The following is a 12,962-nucleotide window of genomic DNA, read 5'->3' on the forward strand; positions in this document are numbered from 1 at the left end:
AATGGCTACTGCCATTGTAATGTACCCAGAATCATGGCTTCATGCTTCGGGGTTTCCCAGGGAGGTTCAGAACACTGTGGAGGACTTGACCTTAGATGAAACTCATCTGCTTAATCAAAAGACAGATGAGTCTTTACACACCATGAAGGATACCAGGGCCACCCTCCACTCCCTGGGATATATACATCTGCCCCAAAGAGGAAATTCTATAGGCACTCTATAGGCACTGTTCTATAGCCTAGGCCAGTGGCTCAACAATTCTACTACCAGAGACTTTATGGGCCCCCCTGGAAGAGGCAAAGAGTTCAGAAGTCTCATTTCCCTGAACCTTCTGTGGCAGAATCATCACCCCAGGCCAAGTGTCATTTTTGATGGGTGCTCGAGAGTTGCAAACCAATAATACCATCCACCTGCTGATTCCCACACGCCCTTTGTCTAGCACTCATTTTTCCACATCTGGAATGGAATAAGAATGGACAAGTGGATACTAAGCATCATCCATTCTGGCTATATGATCTAGTTTTCCTCCCTGCCCCCTCCAAAACACCTATCCCCATTTTCAGGGACTATTCTCATGAGGAAATTCTCAAACAAGAAGGAGAATCCCTCTTGCATTGAGGACCAATATAGCAGGTGCCTCTACAGTACCAGGCAAAGGGTTTTTACTTAACTTATTTCCTAGTACTCAAGAAGAAGGGCAGCTGGATACCCAATCTTGATCTCTGCCATCTCAACCATTTTATTCACAAACTGAAGTTTCTCATGGTCACATAGGCATCTATTATCCCATCCTTAGAAAAGCTCATGTGGTTTATCGCTCTCAACGTGAAGGATGCACACTTTAACATGGACATTCACATGGACATTCTCTCAGATTCATGATGGGCTTTGACCACTTTCAATACACTGTGCTCCCATCTGGACTTGCTACCACCCCCAGGGTCTTTACCAAGGTATTTTCTGTAGTAGCAGCCCATATTACGTGTGGTGGCTTCTCTGTCTTCCACTATCTAAGTGACTAGTTTCTTGTTGCCAAGACACATCAAGAAGCCTATGAGTCAACTTCATCAATGTTTCTACTCCTATCTTCCCTGGGTCAGTGTGAACTCACAAAAATCTGTCCTCACTCCAAAGCAGACTTTAGACTTTATTAGATAAGCCCGAAATTCAATCACGGCAAGGGTTTATCTGCTGATGGACAGTGTAGTGAGGCAGAGTGGCTTCCTCTGCACCCGGGGGGGAGAGACTACTACCTACCTGCCCCACGCCACTCACCAGAAGTACTGGGGCGGGACAGGAAGTATAAAGGGAGGGCCTTGTAGCTCAGTTGGGCCTGGACCAGGGAAGGGAGTGGGTGTCTCTTCTATGGATATGTACCACACTTCTCATAGAACCTCCAGTTACTTCCTATTTCCCCCTATGAAATGTGCCAGGATTTCCAGGTTTGCTGAAGATGACGTGGAATTCATCACCAGATGCCATGAGTCTACTTGTATTGATGATGTGACAGAATGATTCATTCTAGTCTGCAAGTGCCAGTGGGTTTCATGGAGGGCAAAGAATATTCTATTTATTTTTAAATATATGTTAAAAACATATTTCTATGCTAAATTATTCCCACAGTTCCCAATCCTTCAAGCAACTCAATCCTGAAAGGCCCCTCTTTTTACAGAGTCCTGATTAGTCTCTGATACTTCACTGAGTTATGCTACATATCCCATTGATCAGAGTCTGCCTGCTTTAAGTTCAGGGCAGCATAATGACCTCTGTGAAGAAGTTCATCATATTGTTATGGCAGGTGGCACCAGGTGGCACTGTTACACTAGTCTTCTGAGTTCTTTTTCTTTGCATGTGAGCAATTGTTCAGTCTTGGGAAAACATATTGTGTTTCTTTTTTGTTATGCCTAGTTCTGTGTAGAAGCAGTGGTCCTTGAAGAGAGAGCGGTGTTAGCAGCCAAAGAGTTTGTTCTCTGCCTTGTTTTCTGACTTAAATAATTTCTTGATGGAGAGTTGTCCCCAGGGAACCATGCACTGGAGTTGGGCTCAGACTTCTGAAAAAAGGGGTTGTCTGCATGCTGATTGACCACCTCTGTTCCAGAATTGGTGCAGATGTGCAAATGGAACAAGTTACTCTTCAATTATACCCAAACTGCATCACTGATTTCTCCTCCACTAGGAAGTTGACTTGAAAGACCCTATACATCTGCTACTGTTTGGCAAAGAGGTGATTTTAGTGTCAAAATGGGACACTGGTTCAGAAGAAGGGGCAACAATATAATTCTGGCACAACCTCAATTTTCATGTTAGTTTTGTAATTCACCTTTAATGATGCATTCTTTCTAGCTAAGAATGCTAAGTTAAATACCAGACATGGTTTAATAAGTTAATCAAGGTGGTTTTTTTTCTTTTAAGTTTAGAGCCAGCAAAGTAACCGCTTTCTAGTCAACACAGATAATTTAACTTCAGCAAATGTACTAATGCTGATAGTGTCAAACAAGAAACACTTCTTTGACAAGGATTGAGCCAAAGGCTGTGGCATAGATAAGGAAATTATTTTTTTAAATGAAGCCAAAGGCAAATGGAATAAAGATAAAAGGACAATCAAACCTTTATAGCTTTTCTCTTTTTTCTTTTCTTTTTTTCTTCTTTTTTTTTTTTAAGTAACATAAATCCATTGGATTAATACAGAATTGATGGAACAGCCCATTGAGGAATGAAGTTATCTGCAGTGTTCTTTATCAAATGAAACATTCTCAGAATTTATTTTAATTAAAAGCTTCACTTCTATCTATAACAAATACTACCTTCTACTGGACAAAGCTTTAATAACAAACAGCAGTTATTTAAACAAGTGGGGTTTTAGCAATGTAAGAAGGATATTTATCAATGTGATTTGTTTAGAGCCACTTGCCTAGTGTCTACAGATGTAGAAATCAGCATAGACTTTTTTTTTGTTTGTACTCTTTTGTATAATAATAATTTTAAAATATGACAATAAGAACCATATTTCCCTAACTGAAAACAGGACACTGGATACGTAGGATGCCAGGTGGCTCACTGCATGGGGCTGGCATGAGCCAACATCACAGATGTCACAACTTTTTTGGCACAACTGGGCATTTGTCCTGTTTGCTCTTGCCTGGATGTTCCTCCACCACCTCCTTAGGGCAAGAGTGATGGAACAAATGCCCAGTTTTGCCAAAAAAGTCACGATGTCTGGCACAGAGTTTAAAAAGGGGACAGTCCTGGCTAAAACGGGACATATAGTCATCCTACATTAAGGTAAACCATGCTTACACAGTGTAGTTATGGTTTTAGATCTAGAAGTCCTATGTTTAATTCCAGCTTCTGACATCCACTCCAGGGCATTGTCTGACAAGAATTTAATGTGAATAAAAGGTGCTGGTTTGCCCCGGAGATTGAAGTCCTCCATTTTACCACAGGAAAGGGACAGAATGGGCCATGACAGTTTGTGCACATGTGCTGCCCTAGAGTTACCTGTACCAGCTGGAGGTTGGGCTGATTGTATTGCTGAGGAAGAGGAGAGCATGAGAACTGAGATCTAATATATGCACCCAAGAGGAGATTTGGCTTTTTATTCTTAGAATGTGAAATCCTCAAATTCTATTTGTGTCACCTTTGATTTCACAGAGTAAATATGTCACAGTGCTACAAACAGCACATAGGAGAAGTCTCCTGGAGTTCAATGGATCAATGTGAGTGCGCAAAATTAAGCACATGCTTAAGTGTTTGGAGGATCAGGGACAATAATCTGCAATTCTCAGAATAAAAGTCCAAAAGACACAGGAAGAGCTGTGCAGACATTTTCTTCAGCTTCAAGTCAGCTAAATTTATACCCTTCAAGTTTTGCATTTAGAATAAACCAAAAGCTCAAACTGAAACCTTTGTGTTTACTTGCTTTCATGCTGAAACCACTTTTGCATGATTTCAGCATATATCCACAAACTGACCAGGATTCTCTCAAACTGGGCTCAGATTCACACAAAATTAGATGGGTCTGAGCTGCAATATTGTGACATGATTTTTCCAGAAGATCAGAGGTGTTTGGATCTGTGAATTTGGTTCAGTCCACCATTTATATTTATGAGAGAGAGGCCAACTGATCAACTATGTGCAAAGTTCAGAAATGTTCAGATCCAGGATTTTGGTTTGGTCCCTTCTGTACTCAAAACTGGGCCCCCAATTATCAAAAGGCTCATGAGACTTGTGATAAAGTGGAGCTGAGTTTCACATTTATAGTAAAAACAAAACAACGACTAGAAAAAAATTCTGGTCCGATTCTGGAAAAAAAAACTAGACATGTGCTTAACTTTATGCACATGAACAATGTCACTGACATTTATGGGTCTACTTGCATATAAATCTAACCATAATTGTTTTCAAGTTTGGAGCCTAAATTTCTTATATTAAGGTGTTGTCTAATGATAGTTTTTGCATGGCTTTAGCAGTAAGTGCCTTGTTACATATGTCAGCTCTCATTCCAAGGGAATAGTTAAATACCTGGATTTTGTTAAGGAATTCCTATTACAGCAGTTTTATTTCACAAAAATTGCTTCTCCATCACAATTTTCTGAACTTCACTTAAATATAGCATTGCTATCAGGGGTGTATTGACTGGGAAATGTTTGATTTTACTCTCCCCTACTTAATAAGATTGAAGGCTTAAAGGTTTGTTAAGAGGAAAGACTAATTTTGGCTGCCTGTGACATGCCAAACCCTAATTAAATAATATGAGTTAAAAGCTCAACTTGTATAAATGCCAAGATTTAAGCTTAAATTCTACAGACATCAAGCCTATAATAACAGTCTTCTCAAAAGACCTAATCCTGCAAGTCATTGCATGTGCAGGGATTGACTCACCCTTATAGAGCTCTGTTGCCTTCACTTGGATTCGGGAAGGGCTCAGCAGTCTGTCCTCATGCAACATGTTGCAGGATGGTGCCTAACTTCAGAAATATTTCAAAAAGAAAGATGTATGAAATATTTAAAATAAAAGTGGTATATTCTCAACTCCTCTAACCACATAACTCCAGTTGGGCAGAAACAATGGCATGTAGCAGTTGCAGCAAAGTTCTGGGAATCAGGAATTCAGAGTTTCATTGATTTGGCTACTGACTTGATGTGCAACTTTAAGCAAGTCCTGTAAACCTCTTGCCTTTATTTTTTCCAGTTGTCAAACAGGAATAATAATATCTACCTCCTTCACAAAGGCTTTTTGATGATGGTGACATGCTAGGAATATTAAATGAGTACTTAGCATTATTATTAAACTATAGTATTTTAACACCTTTATTTATTTTAATAGCAAACAAAAGCGTAAAACTTTGTAAAATGTACAACACATCAGTTTTGGCCAACAAGAAGCGTGAGCACTTAATTAGGCACTTTTGGTTCAAAACAGTTTCAATAACTTTTCTTATATATGTGTACTATACCTTTAATATGAAATTTTGATCCATTTTTATTTCACCACTGTACTGTGTTATGGTACATTAATTACAGATGACTAGTTATGCATGAAATAACCTTTACAAATATAGGAAGTCCATAAATTATTCTGGAAAAGTTTTTAATCTTTCACTAAAAGTCTATCTCAGAGTCTTCCTCAGGCCATCATCAATGAAATAAGTCTTTATGAATCCATTCTTAAAATTGATGACATGCTTGCAGTGAGGTTCTGAGAGTAGGCAACGGCCAATTAAGTTTTACTGTAGCAGCACAAATTCATATGTTTCACTTTGGCTAGTAAACGATGAAGCACCACTGGCTGATGTGCTATGTCAGACTTTTATGTCAGGCATTGTGACAGTATTAAACTATAAAGTATTGAATAAAAAATATATAATCCTATTATGATACCAGGATTTTCTTGGTGATCACACAGATCTTTGGTTTCGCAAGAAGACACTCACTAGAAACTATCAGGGAACTGAAAAGTACACTGGAAGACTTTCTGGGGGAATATCTTCAACATAGAACATTCTACACACTGAAATTCCTTCTGAAATTTCAGTTGGATGTAAGATTCTTCAGTTTTCTTATTATTATAACACAGATCAAAGTGTTCATTGCAAACAATGTATTAATTGCATTTGGGATTTTTTGTTTGTGAACTATCTGGAAAGAGATCATGATTTTAAGAAGTTTGTTTCAAATTTCAATGTATATTTTTTATGAACTTATTTGAGCTCTAGATTGTTTCTGAACCATTAATTGTTAAGTATTCAGTCAATTATCTGATATTTTCAATTTGCTATTAAACCTTCATCACAGGTCTCCTAAATCACCTGATAGCTGATCTTGGAAAGAAGTTATTTTCTTGGTTAAACAAATATTGGCTATGATCCATGTTACTGTTCACAAAAAGTAAATAACAAATGACTAAATAAATAACTCTCTCAAGCCCCTCCTATAACCCAAACACCCAGAACCATTATATTCCCAAAATACGTTGTAGTGGAAAATCAAGGTGACAAAAGACCCATCGTCTACCAATTCCAGCTAGGCTCCTTTTGCACAGGATATCATGTAATGTGCCCGGAGCGTGCATGAAATACTGAACTCCACTATAGCAAGCAATAATCATCAGAGGTGAGCTAAGGAAGTCAAGATGACACAGGAAGCTGATCAGTACCACTTCTTAAAGAACCCAGCAATAGCAACTGTTTTCTTTAAATGTCCAAAGAGATGCACTGAGGATGAAATTCAATGTATGCAAAGGGCCAGCACAACGCCTATGCACCACTTATGGCCCAGTCAAGTCTTATTAGGAGGGTTTAAGTAGGAATCAAGTGGTGAATAGGCTCTTTGCTGGCCCTCTGCATGGAGGTGAATTTCACCCTGAGAGAAAAAGTGGTAAAGGGAGAGATAGGTTTATTTTATGCGAGGCTACTTGAACCTAGGGTGACCAGACAGCAAGTGTGAAAAACTGGGACAGGGGGTGGGGGATAGGAGCCTATATAAGAAAAAGACCTCAAAATCGGGACTGTCCCTATAAAATCGGGACATCTGGTCACCCTACTTGAACCTGTCTTCTTGGATATCTTGAGCTGGTCCGTTTAAGTGCCATGCTCACTTGGTGCCATTTTTAGAAGGTGTTCTTGAGAGAGGATCGTGAGATATAGAAAGAGGGAGAAAAAAATGTGAACAAAAGGATTGTTACTGAGATTGAGAGGCAACAAACAAATAATTCCAGTAATAAAAATGTCTTTGAAAAGCCAGGAATTCTTATTGTATTTTATGTACAAGAGGGGGAATTTTAGAATGGTTGCAGTCCATTTATATACTTCCCAGTCTTTTCATCGCTGTTGCTCACAATAAGCACTCCCCTCCACTGCAGTTGTTCCTCATCACAATCCTTTATTATCTCTTCTCCTTTTATGGTTTTATGCTTTAAATTGCTCTAAGTCTGCTGGTAAAGGAAAATACCTCAATATGTAACAGATACACCAGTGCACCTTGGGCGGAATGTTTTATCGACTCACATGTCATCACACTCTTCACAATCACATGTTCCGTCCCCCTACACATGTGGTGCACAGCTGAGGCATCCTGGAACTGCTCTTACTTGTCGTGTGAACTTGGGAGATTCTTGGGTTCAAAACTAAAAAAAAAATATTGAACTTTTTTAAAGATGTGCTACATTTAATAGATGCAGCAGCAAAAAAGATCAATGAGGAAGCATGGATGCCGCAAGAAATAATATTTTCCATGTCTTCAGTATGCACAATAGTAGTAGAAGCTGGATGGGACATTGGTAACCCAGAGTCTGCATCCCTCAGCACTAGGGTTTTTATCCTGGACGTATCAATGTTTATTGAAATGATAGCATTGTAGCATTAAATATTTGTATCTGGTATGGTCCTCTAATAATAGGACGTGGTATTTAAGTAGCTCTTTTCTTTCAGTTACACTTTACAAGGGTGGAATCATTATCTCTATTTTGCCACTCAGGAAAATTTAGGTACAGAGGGGTTAAATGACTTGCCCAAGAAATATCTTAAACATCATCTGAGGGACAGCAAAATACTAATGACCTCTGAGACAGAAGCTTTCACAAGTTAATGCTGAACAATCGGTCAGTGGCAGTGCCTTTAATCAACACATTCTAAATGTCCTTTTATTCTTGGAGACACCGAGGAGAGCATGCATGGATTCGCGAGACTGGAATAAATCTTTAGCCTCTGCAGCTCATTGTGTGTACTACTTAATACACCAGGAAGTTCCAACACACAGCCGGGCATAAACATGAAGAGCTTGTGCCCCACGCACATAGCCACACAGGACAGATCCACCATGGCAGGACTGCACAGGGCCTGGTAATTGACCAATGTTATTTTTTATCCCGGCATTCCTCTTTCACCCTAGTCATACTGGCAGGATTAAACTTGCCCAGTGTATTAAATTCAATAAATTTTGCCCCCCTTTGGTTAATGTAACAAATACAGGCTGCCAGCTGTTCCTTTTCTTTTTCTCGTCATCTTGAGCTTTATCAGCCATAATAGAAAATATGTCTGCTGGTTTTATGTTGACTGGCAGCATTTCCCTAGCACATCTGTCCATTCATTGGGTTTATATGGATGACTTGCATTGTCTGCTGGCCGGCTTTAATTTTAATTTTAGATCTGGCAATTCCAAAACATTTCATCTTGTTCTATTTTCAAGATAATCTTCCCTGTGTAAAGGCAATGCTTGTTTTTAATAAAAATCTACTTGGTTCAGCAGGATGCTTCTTGCTCTTTCTCCATTCTTGCTTCATAAAATGGGACAAAACATAGGAGATGCTAAGAACCAATTGGCCACAATGGGGATTCCCAGTGGTCAACACCTTCCAGGATGTGGTCTAGTAACATATATTCATATGGAATTTACATCTCATCCTGAAAGCTACCACCGCTTTCAGTGAGGATGCTTGTGGCAGTCCGCAGTGTTCAGTATAAATGTTTATAAATAATATAAATGATGTATTTATTTATTATTATTTGTATTGCAATAGTTCCTAGAACCTACTCCTGGACGTGGACCCCATTGTGGTAGGTGCTGTACGGACACGGACCAAAAAGAAGGGCCTTGCCCTAAAGAGCTTATTACTGAAAAAAGTCTTTGATGGAGTCATCCCTTAGACTGATCTGCAAACTATATAGACTGATCATTTCACATACATATACGTCTACTGAAATGCAGGTGTTTCTGGGGTGAAGCATGGAGGCTGTTCACCAAGCTGATTTGCAAAGGTTTCCTAGGTAGTAAGTGTTTGCAGGATCATGCCTGGAATTAGGAGACAAAGTGAAGAGGAAGACTTATCAAACTGAAATTGCTGGGGATACTTAGGTAGGGTTGTGAACAGGTGTCAGGGGATCATGGCCAAACTCCCTTTCCCAGATTGCAAAATGGGAGGAGAATCCTGGTTAGATCTGACTTGATGGGAGGAGGGTTCTGGGCTGATTCTGGGATGGAAAAGGTGTTGGAATATGGGAAACGGTGAGAATAACTGGGGTAGGCAAGCTGAATTACCCAAATTGGAATGTGGATAGGACATGGAGATTAACACGCTACACTTGCAAAATATGCTTTCTTTATTCCTAATTCTCTCTCTATTCCCCTTTCTATATTGTATGTTTATTGCTGTTTGATGATGTTTTCCTATAGCAGTGTACTTTTTCAAAATACAAGGCAATGAGTCATACTGCACAAATGAGAGATTGGTGGTACATTCTGGTTTTTGAATGATTCCAGTTTACTGGGTGTATCCTCCCATCACTCACGTTAACAAATATATATTGGGATGGCAGGAATGGACCCATATATCAAGGGAACTGTGGCCACCCAGTGGTCATTCAGTATTACATTACTTGGCAAATGCCTGAAGGATTCATGGAATCATAGAAAGTGTAGGACTGGAACGGATCTCAATAGGTCATCTTGTCTGGTCCCCTGCACTCAAGGCAGGACTACGTAATAACTAGACATTCCTGACAGGTGTTTGTCTAACCAGTTCTTAAAAACCTCGAGATACCACAGCCTCTGTGCAATGTATTATTATTTTTAAAATGTATTAGACAGTACTTTTTCTTGGGCGGGGAGGGTGTTAATACAAATTATCTGAAACTGTATGATCTGGTGATTATAAATATGCCTAACCTGAAGGTGTATGGTATGAAATGTTTGCAAGAAAACCTGAGACCATAACGGAACTCCCGTAGCAGGAGATGAGCACACATGCAGAATGTTAGGCTATTTGTGGTGGAGCTTTCGAAAAAGCTCAGCTCAGTCCAACATTAAGCATTTTTGAAAACTACTCTTTTTCTGTCCTCTTTTGCACAAGGATGATCAGTATACTGGGCTACATATTAAACCTCAAGGCTCCAAGGTTTAAGCCAATCTCTCACTATTAGAGATCAGCATGAAGGTGGGGCAGATTATCCCAAGCATAGGCCTACTGCACCTTCCTCTAAAGGATCTGTGACTCTCAGAGACAGGATGCTGGACTAGATAGACCACAGGTCTGATCCACTACAGCAGTGCCTATGTTCCTACATACATGAACCCCAGATTTAAAATTAGCTGAATTCTTTTTTTATCTGAGGAGGGATGATGTAAACCACATTTATTGGCGTCCTAGAAGATTTCACCTTTAAGTTTCTCTTGACACATTCCTTCCCTGTAGCTGCACGTGTAGATATGGTGTCTGAGAAAACAGTCTGAATTTGCTTGATCAGTTGCAGTTTTTTCCTGTTAATACCCCCATTCACATGAATTAGAGTTCCTCCCCCAAACACTTGTATGAGTAAAAGTAGCTGTTAGTGGAAAAGTAAATAGAAAAGATTGTCTGGTGGACACATGATTCATATTTCAGAACCCTGTTTGCTAATAATTATCTCAGTTCAACCAGCTCCTGATTTGACATGAAATCAGCCGAAATTTAGTGATTTTGGTTAAACTTCACTCGTAGTTTTAGGGTCATTTGCACTCACAACACAAAGCAAAATTTGAGAAGTGCAAACCAACAAGGGCCAAAACAGAAGGTAATGGTCACACAAACCGGAGCCAAGCAAAAATGCTGAAATTTGCCCTGCTCTAGTAATTACAGTTTATTCAGATTTAAAATGGGCTTACGTCGCACTGTTTTCCAGTCAAAACAAGGCTACTGAAGGGGTAAGTCCTTTTGACTGCCTGCAGAACCAAACCCTTTAGACTTTAAAATAGTAATTTTATATTCTTTATGGCCAATTCTCACTGCAAGCGTTGCTCTTGCTTTGAATCTGGTAAAATAAAAACTCTGCAAAAAATATACATGAATTGACTTGGTAGAGAGTTCCTGAATGACATGTACTATGAAAAATACCTCACCAATCTGGACAATAGTTAGAGATGGGATTGAACCAAACTGTCTGAATGCAAACACATGCATACTTTATGTTAACTTCAGATCCAAACCCAGCTCTAGCTTTGAATTTAGCAAATGAACCCTGTTTTTATAATTGGCAGAACCAAAACTTCAGATCCAAATATCCCAAATTTCAAAATCTAGTTGTGTATTTTGTGGGTTGGGCCCATCTCTTTTTGTAGAGATGTTTTCAAAGTTTTTTCCATAAGAAAGGTTTATTAACGGTCATGAGATTTTTAATGTCTTTCTCTTCAGAAAATATTTTAATATACCTTTCAAATAATCTCTTTTGAATTGCACAAGTCATTTGCTCTGACTGCAGTGACTGCTATGTGGCCATATCTGATCATTTGCAGACCCTGTTAAACAACAGGCTGCCCATGACTTCAGCGGATATTTTAGCTAACATAATTTCTATGGGTATGTAATATAACATTAAGGATCAGAGAACAAAATGACCCCAAGGTTCTCTCTTCAGCTTGTAATGTAATTTGAGTTTAGCAATTATAAAATAAGAGCTAAGGAGCCTGTAGTGTAGATTATAATAGGGTTCATTTAGGGTTAATAGTAACATTAATAAATGTAATACTACAGAAATGTTACCAGTATGCATATGGGAACAAGTGTTTCACAGCCAGATACAGAGAGTGATGTCTAATGTTTCCAAGAAAATAATTTTTTGTGATGGTCCCACACTCAGGCAAAATGCTTTAATCAATGTTGATTTAGCAGTTGTTTCAAACTTAACTCACAGTCTCCAAATAGCAACAGCAATATTTATTTAGACTTAAATAGACATCAGTAGAGCTAGTAAAAAAAAAAAATTAGGAATTTTTCACCAAAAGTTTACACATTTTGATCAGTTCTAGAGATAAATTATAAAGCCAGATTCCAAATAGTTCATATTTTAGATATTTCTGATATGACATGAAATATGACTGTACATTTTTAAAGTACCGTATATGCTCGATCATAAGCCGGTTCGTTTATAAGCCGACCCCCCCAAGATGGATAAGTAAAAATGGAAACTTTTTATAACCCGTTCATAAGCCGACCCTATAATTGAGAGGTCAGCAAACTTTGGCTCCCGGGCCATCAGGATAAGCCGCTGGTGGGCCGAGATGGTTTGTTTACCTCGAGCGTTCACAGGCATGGAGTTAAACCTAAGTAAACAAAGTGTCCCAGCGTGCCAGCTGCTTACCCTGACAGGACAGGCCGGAACAGCAACTGGTGGGGAAATGTTTTGGGGGGGAGAAGCTGGGAGTCAGGGGAGTAATCCCTGTGACCACCCCCCCACATGACACCACCCCTAGCCCAGGACCCCCACACTCTCCCCATCCCTCCCTTCCCACCTTATCTGGGGAGGGCCAGGGGAGGATGTCTCTGGCCTGGCTGGAGCTGCTCCGGCAGGCTGGGCAGCGTGGCCGTGGCCTGCTCCGGCGGGCCAAACCGGGCAGCGCGGCCGCAGCATGTTCCAGCGGGCTGGGCTGGGCTGGGCCAGGCGGTGCGGCCACAGCCTGCTCTGGGGGGCGGGGCCAAGCGGCACGGCTGCAGA

Source organism: Emys orbicularis, chromosome 3 (genome assembly GCF_028017835.1).
Source record: "Emys orbicularis isolate rEmyOrb1 chromosome 3, rEmyOrb1.hap1, whole genome shotgun sequence".
NCBI classification, from domain to species: Eukaryota; Metazoa; Chordata; order Testudines; family Emydidae; genus Emys; species Emys orbicularis.